The following is a 16,182-nucleotide window of genomic DNA, read 5'->3' on the forward strand; positions in this document are numbered from 1 at the left end:
TTGACTACTATATCTTGAATTTATTAATTTAATAAATATAGATAAATATCTTTTTATTAAAAAAAAATTTGAAGTGATTATTTCTTTTATAACATTCAAAGTTTCGTAATAAATTATTGGCTCAACATTTCCTGAATTATGAAATTGTAGAGAGTAAAAGGGCCAAAAAGTAAATTAAATAAATTAAAATTTTAATTTTAATATATTAATATAAAAAATTTAAATTTATATTCTTTTATATATAAAATTTTATTTTATCGTATACACTAATTTTAGATGGTACTAAACCACGAGTTTGATCTTTCCACAAACAATAGTCACAATTTTCAATAAAGAGATTCTTGAATCGTGAATCATAGTCAGTATATAGTCTGATGGCTATTCTACAAGGAATAGGTGCATGTGTGATTTAATGTCACGTTAGATATTGAATTTCAAATTATAATATACATGCAGTACCCAATTGAAGTTTGAAGTACAACCTCTTTCTATCTTCTCACCAAGAAGGAGATAAAAATTAAGAGAAAGGGTAAAAATTCAAACTAAAGAGTGAATTCAGTAATGTACTGTATCTAATTTGCGATAGACTTGTTAGACTTACCATCCCTGTTAAATGTTAATTGGAATGGCTAGGCTTTCTAGTCCCAACAAGAGGAAAAAACAAACAACAGGCTACTTCAAACCTAAAAAAAAAAAAAGGACTGGATTATGAGAAACAGTATTTTGATTGAAAGAAATTACAGCGGTAGAGGTAGCTACTGAAGTGAAGTATCAATGGAAGATGAGCAGTGATTGTCGTACTGTGCTGAAAACATTGTACCTCGATTGTAAAAATTATACTTTAGTAATTATTTTTTAGTAAGGTGAAAGTTAAAAGCATGGTTCTTTCACTATTCAGGTTTTCGAATTTACAGCTGGCTAGCTATAACACCTAGATATTCAATGCCCAAAGCGCCATAATCTCTACAATCATCTTCTTGTAAAGTCTGAGATAGGTTTGCTTCATATATACATGTATATCAATTAATTTAGGCTTGAATTTTACCTGTATTTAGAATTTTTACAGTGTCCCCAGAAGAAAGCAAAAAGCTGTTTACCCTCTTGGTCTATGGAGAAGACATTTCATGCATACTTCATTGCAGAAGGCTTCGATCCCCAACCAACAGTGTCTTCTCCATTTACAAGGACAGCCCTATTTATTATAGTTAGTTTGCATCTTCAGTTTAATGAAATTACTACGGTTTACTCTTAGTTTCCCCTTACTTTTTTGCCAAGCTGCATATGGTTTTGTTTGTTAACTGCAATGGCATTGAACAAGGGGCTTTATTATGATTTTTTTTCCTATTTTTGTAAAATTTAGCTTCATAATTATCTTCATTGTGATTAATCAACAAATCGAGTCAGTTGGATGCAGTTGAAGGAATCCAAAGAGAAAGAAGACCAACTGACCAAGGATATCAAAATGTTTGTCGTCTTAAATTTGTTGATCCTTCTTGCTAGGGTTTTGTATAAAATGAAACGAAATTCAATACGTCTTGATGTTAGATTATGCCATCTTTGCTTAATAATTGTGCAACAAATTTGTTGTTATAATTCTGATATGGGTTGAAGGGCAATTTATTTTACACACGTATATAAACATGAATCTCCTATAACCACTTGTGAATACAGAGTTTATTTTATTTGAAAGGAAGTATGAAGCTTACTTTTCAACTTTGTTCTCACAAGCTTAAGATGAATATGGTTTTACAATCTGAGAAAGCAATTTTAGCTTTAAAATTTTTTAAACCAACGACCAGGAGAAGAGTGAGGGCTCTAGCTTTATTAGAAGTTGAAGTGTAGAAAGTAAATCCTTCGGGAGTAACATCATATCCATGATAACATTCTTAAAAATTGTGGTTCATAATTGAAGAATTGCTGCTCACTTAAAGTTTTCAGAACAATGGAATGGGTATTTCATATGAGAAAACTTCAAAATGAGGTCAATCCAAGCTAGAAATGGTTGTTTCGGGTTTTGTAACACATCAAAACGAGTTGTAATGACAAAATTTTCATGGGGTGTACCATAAGGTATGTAGCCATTTTTCAGCGGTTTAGGTCGTGCCATACATGTTTGTAGCATCTGATTTGCAAGAAGCAGAACGGGGAAGTGGAATGAGTTTGTTCCACATAGAACAACCAAGTCTCAAGAACCAGAATAGGCATTCCACCAAGGGGAATGACCATCTCATTGGATGGGCAAAAGAATTTTAGTTGGGGCATTATTGTAATTTGAGTTACCCAGGTCATCAACTATATGAGCGTAACCTTGATATGTATAATGTGCAGTTTTTCACAAATTTTCTTTGTGTTAATAATAAGAATGGCGGCTTCGTGGACGTATAGACATATTGTTGAATCACGTAAATGTTGTCAGTCTTGAATATATTTCTTTTCTTTCTTTGAATTTCTCATTAGTTAATATGCAACTTCAATTTCAATATCTTGTAATATTTACAACAATTAGTATCAAAATATGCAAAATGAATGGATTGATTGCGCACACAAAGTTCAACAAGTTTGAAGATAAGGGAAATTTCAATTTATGACAATGGAGAGTTTTAAACTTGTTAACACAAAAAAAAAAAAAAACACAAGACATTAAGAAGAATGAAGTAAACTAACATAAAAGATGAAAAATGCTAGAACATGAAAGTTATCACTTTTAGTATGATCCAAATGTGTCTGATAGATTTGATAATCTATAATGTAGTCAATGAAAAATAGTAAAAGGTTTTTGGTTAAAATTTGAGAATTTGTTCATGTTTAAGAACATTACCAACTAACTATTTATAAAGGGCAATCCATTCTTGTTTAAAATCAAAGGGGACATAAGAAAATAAATAACGTAGTTCAACCAAAGAGTCAATGATTTGTTGCATGTTGATGTTAAATTAGAGGACTAAGAGAAGACAATTATGCTTATCTCGTTTTTACTATACAATAATCTTCTCTCGAATTACTACCATGTTGAGAGAATTACTATTTTCTCTTGACCATTGATGATGATAAGGGAAATTTAACACTGATAATACCATAAATACCCTTCTATGTTAAACAAAAACAGGGAAATAACCCAATGTGGTAAACCCTCATATGAATAATACGCAATTTTTTACTAATTTTCTTTATATTACTAATAAGAATGATGACTCCATAAACATGGACATATTTTTTAACAATGTAAATTTCATATGTTGTATAAATTACCTTTAAGATACATTTGGTTTAGATAATTTTTTATTACTAAAAATAGAATATTATCACATAGGTTAGAAAATTACTAGGGTTATTATTATATTTGACAAAAATTTGTAAGTATAAATAATAATTGTGTTTGATTGAATGTAATAAAATAATATTAAAATATTATTTTACTTAAATATTTTTTAATGTACTAAAATAATCTTCATATTATTTAATTTAAAAAATTAATAAGTATAAAATTATAATAAAATTAAGAATAGATTAGTAATCTTTTTAATACTTATAAAGAATATAATATATTATTTATTATATCATTTTTGATGGTAAAATAATATTAAAATATTTTATTATTAATAAATAAAATAAAATAATATTAATAATAAAAAGATAAATTATATTACCTTATTAAAAAAATTGTTATTTTAAATTTTTTAATCGAAAATCCATGAGCATAAATGAATAATAAAATACCATTAATGTATAAAAATTGATGAATTAATATTGTTTTATAAGTCATTTTGTGAAAACGACTCATGTTATTAACGTTGTATAAAACAAACCCAAATCTCTTATCGTAGACTAACATGTTTAATATGTGAATTGATGATAAATTAAAAAAAAAAAATACCAAGTGGTAAACAGTGGTGAAGATTTGGAGTAACGTGGGCAGGTGATGGAAGGGATGTCTGTGTACTGTGGATAAGCTGCAGAGCAGTAGTTGAGGGTTATCTGCCACGCGATTTAAGGAAGGCAAGTAAAGGGAGAATTTAGCTTCGTCTGCTGTCTGCTATCATCAAATTAATATGATATTGATATGTGCGACTCCCAATATTTTGTTTCTTTTTTTATCTCTTTCTTCTGTCTGCCTGATTCTGATCAATTCTCGAGCCTTGTGTATGTTCCCATGGTTGACTACCTTACAAACAAATTTACAGTCTCCTCCACCCCCCTCATCATTATTTTCTTCTGCCGTTTAACAGTAAAATAGACATGCATGTGGTTAATGCAACATTCTGGGGCCAATTTTCATGACCAGAGTATAATTAGGGGAAATTACTACGCTTTCCAGTACCCACAAATCCCCAAGTTAACTGAATACCAAACGCTAATGCCCATTGAGTCCCTGCTACCATGCTAATTTATTATTTATTACTTTCCCTTCACGGCAAAAAGCATGCCTACCTATTTATATTGACTATCAAAATACACTTGTTTATGCCACATGAGTAGTTTGAGAAGCAGTAAAAAAGTGAAATTTTAAATATAAGTGAGAAAATTTATGATATTTTAAGATAAAATTTTTAGCTTGTATAATAATTATAGATATAATTATTAAATCTGAACTTGAGATTTCATTTTCATAATATTATTAGTTAATCCCAAAAGATTTACTTATTAGAAAAAATTATTTGTTTATATAGTAATAGTATAATTATAATATATAAATGTGATCATAATCGCCTAGGTTGAAAGTAAAGAAAGAGGGAGGTTGAAGTGAGTGTGAAGCAATTAGTGGTGGGATTTATTGTGATGATATTCATATGATATGATAGGCAAATAAAAAATATGCACAAAAGATTTGGTTGCTTCTTTCCATCCAAACCCCAATATCTTAAATTTTTTTTTAGTATAGATATTATTCATTGCCTGTTCTTCAATTCCTCTATTCTGGGTTATTTGGAATTGGATTCTCTGCATCTATTGATTTACACATCCATGATCTGGGAACTCGATTCTCGATCTCCATATCACATGCACTGCTCTTTAGGTCCCACCATTATTGGGGTTTTTTCATCTTTTATATAAATTTCTGTGGGTCCTTCTTTCGATTAGGGTTTGTACCCATTCTCAATTTAACTAGCTACATCTTTCTCACTACATCACAATTCCATTATTTGATCATTTCCTGTACATTATATTTATAAATTCAGCTGACAGTCTTTATAATTTATCACAAAAAAAAAAAATTAATGGGTTTTTTTAATGTGTAAAATAAGAGTTGTGTATTTTTAAGAAGAGAAAATCAATTGCATGTTTTAATCTCTGTCCATAGATCATTGTGTAATTTGATATGGAAATACCCACCAACATTGGCCATGTTCATCACATTATACAAATGTTGGAACCAGCTTAATTTATATAGAATATCATTTGAAGATATAAATTATTCTAACAACAGATAATAGGACAACTATAAGAGACACTTGTGATGTTCTTCTGAGGAAAAAAAAAAAAAAACACTTTTCAATGTACAACTAATTTTCCTTCTAATTCCTCTGCATGGTTTTGTTTGTTCTTATTGATGAACCCTTAATGCTATTATTGTCATCCCAAACCAAAGCATGGACGATTTTACTTAAAAAAACTTTGAGAAAGATTAATCATTCCCATCAAATAAAAGATGCCATTAAATAAGAATAACGGGGTTAGCTAATCTTGGGTTAATTTTATTTCTAAGGATTTTGGAATTGGATATACTTTTTGAACATCTTCCTGTACATGATAATCATATCCCATCTTGTCGTTTACTTCAAGCTAGATCTCCACTCCACCAAATAACTCACTTCAAGCTACTTGATGAATATCCCAAGAAACACCATTTCGTTGACAAATAAATTGTAGCAATTAAGTCACCATAATTTATGACATTTTGAACATATTTGTTGTTCCCTGTTGCTCTTAAATTAACAAACATGTCAAGTTAGCTTTTGATGAATCCCCACTCTACTCTAATCTCAAGCTCAAAGCTGCATTATACTTGTAATCTAGGACAACTTTTTTTTCGCTTTTCTTCCTGCCTAATTTACTTAATGCAGCTCTATTGGGTCTATATGGAAGATACACAATACATATGGAAATTTGTGAGTTTCCAAATACAAAAATTACCTGGTTTATAACCCTACATCTTCTCCTTAACCATTCATTGTTTAGAAGTAGCAGATTATTATCTCTGCATGTCAATTTTATACAAATGTGCCCGTGACATTTGGGTACTATTTTAGAATGATGCTTGTTGGGTCATTTTCTTCTAGGAAATACGTGCAATTGTCAATTCAATAGTTAATATTTTGCATTACTTTTTCTTCTTCTTCTTCTTCAATCTTTCGGTTGATTGAAACACAAGGCGGTGATTGTATTAAATAATGACGACTTAACATGCTAACCACCTAACCGCTAATCAAGTTCTGGCCAAACAAAACCGGCGCAATTTGAAGACAAGTGACAGGTATGGCCTGTATTATTATAAAATTCAAACTGTCAACCAAATGCTGTTTTATGCCATCTTAACTCAGAGAGGCTGTCTATTTCATTTCATCAACTCTACAAATTAAACCTAAATAATGGAATAGGTTCATTGACTTGCCTAATTTTAATTACAAGAGCCATAATGGAGAAATATCAATATTAATGTTGACAAGTACGTACGAACTTGGAGTTAAATGGAGATGAAAAGGATCTGTATTGTAATGAGTCCCACTTTTCTATTAAATGCATTTCACTTAAGCAACTCAAAAGCAAAATGGCAAAAAAAAAGTAGTAGTTAAGTATTCAGTAAGTCGGTACAAGATCTGGATTTTGTCAGGTGCACAAATTCAACTAACTCATTGCCAATTTACTCCATACTAGTAATTATCTGGGGCTATTAAGTCCCAGCCGTATTACTAATTGAATTGGTTAAAATTCCTTATACATATATATTTTTTATACATACATATTTTTATATATAATTTAGATACTTAAATGATATATTATCATGTAATTAGATAATTTTAAATAAAAAATAAAATAATATTCGATCATATAATAATACATCATCTATGTATTTAAATTATATATAAAAAATATATTACATATATATATATATAATAATATTGCTCATTCTAGTATAGTATATGAGCTTCCTTAACTCTATGTTTGAATGTTTCATTCTCGTAAAAATGGAATAATTGAAGTAAAATAAATCGTAAAGCAGAGTTTTGTATGAATGCATGAGGAAAGTAAGGCACCGCCCAAAATAGTAATATGGCAACATTAGGCTTCCTTTACATTATTTTATGAATAAATTCATATAAAGCCCCTATCAAAACCCACTATGTTGGCGCAAATGGCGTTCATTCCATTATTTTATATGCACTCACTGATCACTCATGTTAACTCACATTATCCAACTTCATTTTTATCCATTATGTCAATAGTTTTGTGCCAGGAGAGAGGGAGATGATTTATTATAACCATATTACCCAGAAGTCAATTTCCACTATGGAACATATCCCACTAGAGTGGCAGAGACCCGGATATAATAAAAACAAAGCTGTCTGTCACTAAGTGGCCATGAGATGCTTGCTTGGTTATCTTGGTGTCGATACCAGAGGAATGGAGAAGAATGGGCCCAGTTGAGGTGCAAATGGCTTCTGACAAATATGCATATATCATAGACTTAGACTGGCCATTTTGTTACAAGGACGGGCCACCTCTCTGTAAAGCCCAACCAAGCGTGGGAAAGGTACACTCTATCCATCCTCATGTTTCATCCAATTATCTTTTGGGTTTAGAGGACAGCATGCATTTTCCACTTTTGTTTTGTCCGCTGTTCTATTTGCATTTATTAAACTAAAACATTTTGGTATTAATATCAAAAAACATGAGAAGTTTAATCTCACTCTTGTTCTTGTAATATCTTTTTCACAATATCTACACGGAATCTTTTCCTTCCTATTTGAGTATACAAAAATAAATTCGTCTCAATCTTTAAACATCTTTTTCGTTTAGAACATAATAATTTATCCAAACTTGTAGTATTGAACACTCTTTAATAAAAATCAAATGAATAAACTCATTTAATCACGGATTGATTTTAAAATGAATGAAATAAATAAAACAATTGAGAAAACATTGAAAAAAATAAAAACAAATTAATTGAAAAGTTGAAAATTGAATGAGTTGAAAACTTCAGAATTAACATCAAAGATTGAGAAATTTTAAAAAATAGTGAGTAGATTGTAATGTGATATTGTGAATTTAGGTTGGGCATTGGGGTAGCATATATAGTAAATGAGAAATTAAAAAAAATTAACAAAGCAACGAGTGGTAGCCATTGGGTTGGCTACTAGTTGTTGGCTGGGCAGGGGCCTGTTAGGCAGGGGCTACCTAACCTTTTTGTTTTTTCGGTTAAATTTATGTCCACAAGCCAGTCGTGCCAGATCAACTAGCTAGCCTGGTTTTAAGGCTCAGTCCCAGTCCGTTCAGTCCACAAGCCTAGCATTAGCCGTGATTTCACGGTCGTGTCTCTCGCAGACCGTGTCATTTCAGGGGCCTGGCCAAGCCGTGGGCCAGCCCAGCCCCCCTCCATCTCTATCTCAAAATAAGCAAGATTTGACATAGTGTATGCCGTTCAGCGGCTTTTTTGGATTTCTTATAATGCTACCTTCACACCTTGCTTATATGTTGCGATATTCTAACCGAGAGATACCATTTTAGTATAGAACTACTGTTTTTACTGCAGAACAGAAGGAACACGGGGCTTCCCTTTCACAGAGTTCAAGTGCTGAGTAATGAAGATTATTCTCATCACAACTGTAAGGCATCCAACCAGCGTGCTGAAGAAGAGGGCACCTGGCTGCCTGGTCTGTACAAACCCGTACACCCTTAGAGGTCATGAGAGTAAGATCAGTCAGTCCATTTGAGAAGTCCTCACAAACAAGTGCATGGGTTGGTGCTGCAGGAAGATCAACGGATTGTTAATGTACTTCCTCCAGCCGATAACACTATGGCCTCTTGTTCTCCTGCTCCAAGGATCATCTGTTGGTTGTCACGCATACGCAATGAGAATGCCTTCAAAGTGGGAATCGCAATGCCAGCTTCCATCATCCCTGATGGTGAAGGTAGATTCAACCATGTCGCATCTGTCAGGAGCTTCCACTGCCTAACAGCATCATGTCCATGTGAAGCCAGGGACTGTGCTGTTACCTGAAATAAATGACATATTGAGTAATCTAACTTTAATAAAAAGAAAGTGGCAAACATACGCCTGCAGGAAATTTATATTCCAAATTAAAAAAAAAAAAAAAAAACAAATCAGTTATGCAGGGAAAAGCGCCCCAATATGTGCCTTTAGATGAGATGCATAAACATAATGAAGAAATTCCTTCTCTTCCAAATATATACTATTAATCCTTTATCTATACACCAATCACATGTGTACCTCTCCTTGGTTTATTAAGAAGATAACATCGCCATAACTCCCTGTACAATGCCCATGGTCATCACTCCTTGGAATGAGAATGAGTGTTGCCACCTCTAAAGATGCTGGAACTGGATTTTCGACCAAAACCTCTGGAGAACTCTCCATGCTGGAATAAGTTAAAATGGGAATGATGACAGATAGAAGCATTGAAGAGCTGCTCACAAACAGGTACACCAGAGGTTGCAACAGCCCAACAAGGCCGAAGCACTTCCATAGACCCACTAACAACAGTCTGTTCTGCACCATATCCTCCAACAGCCTAAGGAAAGGAAAATATTTCTATTTGTACAAATTCTAATAAATAATGCCAAAAATTTCAACCTTTTGCCTTTTCCGTTTCCTTTTCTCTTTGAGGTCCAAACAATTGTTTCAAGCTTAGAGTTAACAGTAGAAATCTGCAATTAGGTGACATATGAAAATATCAAAGACAGTAAGACATTTCAATGTTTCTGGAGATTATTATAGTCACACCAATTAACAGCATATGTTATCATTACTCCAATCAATATCAACCCTGTAAATACTTGATTAACCTAAACCAAAGAAAAGAAACATGACGTATAGTGGCATTTTATAATAAAAGGTGCTATACATCCAAAAAAAAATCAAGTATTTGATAAACAAAATGAAAATCAAATATCAATAGATGACATCTTTCAAGAGACGTTAAGTCCCAGCTTCCACTAATAATCAGTTCACTTTCCTGTCGTATCACAAAAAACTGGAACGGAGTTTAGCAAGAACCTGAAGATACAAAGGTAAAAGAACATGTACCTGAACATGATCTAGGACTGCATCTCCATTGAAATCAGCATGAAGACCGCCTTCTTGAAGGTGAAGCTAATAAAATTTAAAATCAAACTTGTTAAATGAGGCATAACAATAACCAAACTGCAGATACAAATATCTAATGTGCACTCTTGAGACTAAGAGGCACTCTGTTATGTACTGGGTTAGCTAATCTAAAAACTAAAGGGCTCCAATAGTGATATCTGCAGCATGTAAAACTAGCACATGATAAGTTCAACCTCAGATCAATATTTACCTTGCAGAGAGTCTGACCAGATGCCAAATGAATGACTTCTATCCCTCCCTTCTGATGAACCACAATAACATTAGGAAGCCTCCAAAGCTGAGTGTAGTTTGTTATGGTTGGGATATAGTTTATTGCCTACAAAAATAAAGTAAAATGGGTTAAAATGAAGCATTTAACAGGACCTTCGCTGAAGAATAATTTTGTCATTGATGAATAAACCTACAAACGCTTTCACCAATTCAACATAAATTCAAGCAACCAAATCTAAACTGAAGGCAAAAGATTGAGAGATAATGCTATCATACTCACTAAATCTTTCATATGTAATGTTAAAGAATTCTCAATTGGGATACACTAATGAAATTTTTAAAATCTGATGTTAATAGTATTTTCACAGCCTCAAGAGGTATGTTTTAACGCTATTAAATATGGTTGGCAAAACCTACATTCTTATGTTTTGCTGAGCCAGCATATTTAGCGGCTTTTCCAATTATGTTTGAATTTTCCTTTTTGTTGAGTACTTTCCAGGGCGATGGTTTTCTTTGGGTTTGTGAAACAGGTAGCTTGTAGTCCTTCCAGATACTTTTTGCAATGTTTTCCTTTTGTGCCACCTGATGTGTGCCACCTGCACAAAGTATCTTCTCTACTATCCTGATAAAAATGCGCATCATCATCCTTACAATTTAAGGAAAAACAAATACAGAAAGAATTGTTTTAATTAACAAGAAAATAGCTACCCAATGATGGGGCATGACGCCAAGGATTGATTCTCTGAATTCCCTGAATTCCAACTTCAGCTTAAATGTCTCAGGGAGCTTATCTTTAGGAAATATTTAGTAATCTTAAAGAAGTAGCAATTCCAAGAAATATATATATATATATATATATATATATATATATATATATATATATATATATATATATATATATATATATATGTATATATATATATGTATGTATGTATGTATGTATGTATGTATGTAGTTATAGATACATAGATAGATATAGATATAGATATATTACACAGCATGCAAATGCCAAAAAACAATCTCTACATCACTGCAATGTCAGTAATCTTTCAATTAGAAACTAGATACAATTTAAATTCTAAGCAGCATCAGGGTATGTGTGCCTAAAATTTCATGAAAGCTTATAGTGGTGATTGACACTGTGTAAAGATAATATGAAAAATGAAGCTAGATTAGAAAACAGCAGAAAATCACCAACCGTTTTTCTCATTTTCTATTAGGAGAAAACCACCTTCTTATGCTTCATCCAACTCGTAGCCACCAAAAATCATTGACGAAAATATCACAAATTTTTAATAATAAGAAAATGCAGAATAAATCAGCATATATTATCACAATACAGAAAAATAATAACTGTAAACAACTTGAACTCATACTTGTACAGGATGATGGCTATTCAGTGCTTGCTCATCGAGCTTATAGTTATGTTTTGGAATCAACTGTGATGCATCTGAAGACTGAGCTTCAATATTCTACACATACAAAATCATGATAAAATTAGTTACAGTTTATTAAAAACATATTAGCATATTAGAAAACATATGAGAACAGTCAACTAATTGTTTCTAATCCACCGAAGCGCACCATTTTGACTAGCAAATGCATAAAATGCAAAATGGCGTAAATTCACATTTGCAGAGTTCTCAGAAGCCTACATATGTGCAGTCTGAGATGCTGTACAGACATTCCAATTTAAGAAAAGAACCAAAATAGTAACAAAACTCATCATAGTTAAACCAATCGATACTAATCAGTCTATCAATATTTTGAGGCATACATCGCAGATACCCATCTGCATCAGACAGGCAACCATTAAAGATTCATTGTTGAAAAAGGAAAGAAGAAAAAAAAGTGTCATGTGATGTAAATAATAAGGTCAAATCAAAAGCCAACAACTTGGGAATTTTCGAAACCAAGATACAAGTTATAGCATCTCTAAGCATGCCAAGATGATTGTTTGAGTCAAAAAAATAAACCAACCCCATGACTGGTTCTCATAAAAAATAAACATACATATTATACCAAAACATCTCTATACCTCCTCAGCACTGCTTATATGCTGCTCAGCATTTTTCTCTGCAATCCCAAAGCCTGCGAATCTAACAACAATTATTTCAAGTATGTCAAAGAAATCATAAAAAGAATCTATGGTTCATGAATCACTGGAGAACTTTTGTGCAACTTAATTTCTTGTGTGAAGAACATAATTAAACTAAATCAATGACTGGTTTCCATCAGCCAAGATATAGGATCTCAAAAAAATTGGAGTGAAGAAACAAGAATCCATAATCAGATTAGCACAGTATGCATTTCATACATAATACAGGAACTTAAATACGACAATGATGAAGCGATAATTAGAGTCTGAACTATCAATCATGCCGTTAAGGAACTAAAGGTTTCCAACATTAATAGTCCAAAAGCGGAATTTTCAGAAGATGCAGCACAAACAGAACTTTAAAATCCCAAACTTCTCTATGACTGCTCGAACTCAAGTTTTCTCTCTAAAAGTTTTAATGTTCTACGAGTTTTATTAACTCCTTATGTGTACTTTATTTCAATATCATCACCCCATGGTTTGCTTTCATAATTTCAACTTGTCCGTTATATTCAAGGTTGTGGATTTATTGAATTCAAGCTGGAATTTTTATTATCTCAGGTAACAAATGAATTTATAAATTCAATATAAACAACAAGCTATGAAATTGTCACACTCACAATGAAACAACCAAAGAAAAAGAAATCATAAATGCAGCTGCATTTCCATCCTTCCTCCAACAATTACCAACCCTGTATCCCCATGCCTCAGAGTGTGATTGGAAATTGAAACAGCAATCTCCCTATAATGAGCATTAGGTGGAAATCCTGCATTAAGGTGTCGTTTTATCAGAAGTTGGGTTGAGTTGATGACCGTCTTCATCGTCGCTACTGCCGACTTCAACTACAATTTCCGGTTTTTCCATTTTCGGCGGCATTTTGAAGACGTTGTATGAGAACGAGAGGGGTTTCTGTATACAGACATAGGAAAATAAATTATATAAAAAAAATTAATAATATTTTGGATATATTTGTACATTTTCCCAAACTCAAATGAGTAAAGAGTTTGTTAATTTGAACTTGTGATATCAGTCATGAAAGCATCATGACAGATGAGTTTGGGTGAAGAAATTAGGTACTTGATCAACTAAAGATACATAAGCAATATGATGGTGTCGTTGACCAAATAATGGTGAATAAAGTGATAATCAATCTTAACGTGTTTAGTGTTTTGATAAAAAATATCATGTGAATAATTTGAATAATACTTTGATTATCAAAATAGATAGTTGTAATTTTGGATTGAGGGACTTTTATATTTTGTAACAACTATTGAAGTCAGATAAGCTCAAAAACAATGTCTTCAAGTGTTTAATGCTCTGCTTTTATGCTTGAATGAAAAATGATTGTTTACTTTTCATTTTGCCAAAAGATGAGAAAATCTCATATAAATAAGCAATAATTAGTGGTGAAACATTTATCTATAGGATCTTACATCTAATTAGCCTCAAAATATGCATTTAATATAAGTGAGTGTACAAAAAAATGAAGACCAATGAATAAGATGATTTTGATATATCAAAAATGCGAAACATTGTCGCAAAGTGAGTAATACGGAGAGTTGTCATAAATTAACTAACAATATGAACAATATATATTATATTTGATCGAGTGGTAGTTAGGTAGATACAACTTTCAATTAGTTGTTTATTAAAAGTAAAATCATCTAAAATAACTCCTTTTGTAAAAAAAGAACTTGACATTGGTTTCAGATAGAGTGTTGCCAGTTTTATTATCTAATAAAAAACCATAAGATTAAAGATCAATAGTATATTTTGTTTATGATAAATAATAAACACATCATCATAACATATTTCTAACCCACTGAAATAATTCAAGTGACCAAAATCTTTCATTTCAAATTGTGAGTTGAAAAACTATTTTAACTGTATAGTACCCTACATATAATCTCTAGTAATGATCATATCATCGACATATAACAATGACATATTACATCCCTCTTAGTTTTTCAGATGAAGAAAACATGATTATAAGAGCTAGAAGGGAACCCAAATTAGCAATGGTAAAAACTAAATTTGATAAACTAAGTTCTTGGAGCCTCTTCAAATACATATAAGACTTTGCGAAGATGAAAAACTTTGCTAGGTGGATGATTATTGTAATACCCTCAGGTATGTTTCAGGGGCAATTATATCTTTTGACCCTGTTTGGAGATATTTCCAATTGTATGTGTGTGTTTTTAGATATATATATAAGAAGAAAAAAAAAACAAAAACAAAAAACAAATATAATAATAATATATTGAAAAGCATGGAGGAGAAAAGTCAATAAAGGAAAAAGATTTTGCTTTCCTTTTATTTTCCAGAAGTCTTTCGTCTCTTCCAGCTTTTTCCATCCTTCTCTCATCTCTTCCAAAAGAAGGCAGTGTTCTTCATTTCTTTGCTGTATTTTAAGAACAGTGAGTGATTTTGAGGGGATTTTGGAAGATAAATAAGGAAAGAAAAAGAAAAGGAAGCACTTGGAAGCTTTGGTAACCAAATATCTCCTTCTTTTCTCTTTTATCTATGTTTATATGCATGTTATGTGAATATGTTAGTGTGTTTTGGTATTGATTTAAAATGGTCTTGGTGATAAAGGAAGCAAAACAAAGAGAAGGAAGTCAATTTGCAAAGATTTGGCTTGAAACAAGGTAAGGGGAATCATTATTGATATGTTACATGTTTTAAGCTTTTGATTCCTCGGATCTATGTTATAAATGGTGATTTTGAAGTTGAGGAATGTTGTTTTGCCATCTGGGATGTCTATGTGTGTGATTTGGTTTAAGGCAGAAAGTTGCATGATATTTACAGTTTTTACCACTGAGTTCGTCCCATGTTTTGGCTGCCTTATCTATTGAATTATGAGTGCTATTATAGCTCGTTGGAAAGATCTTTGAATCCTCTTTTCAGCGATATATAGCTTGTATGAATTAGAAACCGTTTGGGATGTTAAATTGTATGAAAAGGAGGTTGCCCTGCTAAATGACTGTTCTGTGAACAGTGTTTCTTAATTCTGGGCAAGAAAGAAAGAAAGAAAGAAAGAGAGAGAGAAAAGGAAGAAGAAAGGAAAGAAAGGAAAGGAAAGGAAAGGAAAGGAAAGGAAAGAAAAGAAAAGAAGAAAAGAAAAAGAAAGAAAAGCAAGAAAAAGAATTTGGGGCTCAAGATTTAGGGGTCGTCCCAAGAGTAATGTCTGGTGAGTTATGAATAAATTTAAATGGAAGCAAAATTAGTAAGATATAATACCTGTATGCATGCTATAAACTATGAGGGGGCACTTTACACTACACCGCCCACAGTAGGGCATGTCCGCAGTAGGACACGTCCGTAGTAGGACATAGACCCCTAGTAGGGTCCGCTCGCAGTAGAGCATGCTCGCAGTAGAGCTCAATTCAGATTCAGAAATAGTGTAGTGAAAGAAAAAGAGCTTGAGCTTAGAAAAGTGCCAAATCCCTATAGTTAGCTTCCAGAAAGTATTAAATAGACACCAGATGGGACAAAGTATGACCCAAATAGTAAAGAGTGAATTAAATT

The 16,182-nt window shown here is 32.1% G+C and overlaps 1 pseudogene; it reads right to left on the reverse strand.

Annotated features, from left to right (window-relative positions):
- Window positions 1-8,689: 8,689 nt before the first annotated feature.
- LOC123214391 lies at window positions 8,690-13,724 on the reverse strand (annotated as a pseudogene).
- Window positions 13,725-16,182: the final 2,458 nt, after the last annotated feature.

The sequence above is a fragment of the Mangifera indica genome, chromosome 1 (assembly GCF_011075055.1).
Source record: "Mangifera indica cultivar Alphonso chromosome 1, CATAS_Mindica_2.1, whole genome shotgun sequence".
Classification (NCBI taxonomy): domain Eukaryota; kingdom Viridiplantae; phylum Streptophyta; class Magnoliopsida; order Sapindales; family Anacardiaceae; genus Mangifera; species Mangifera indica.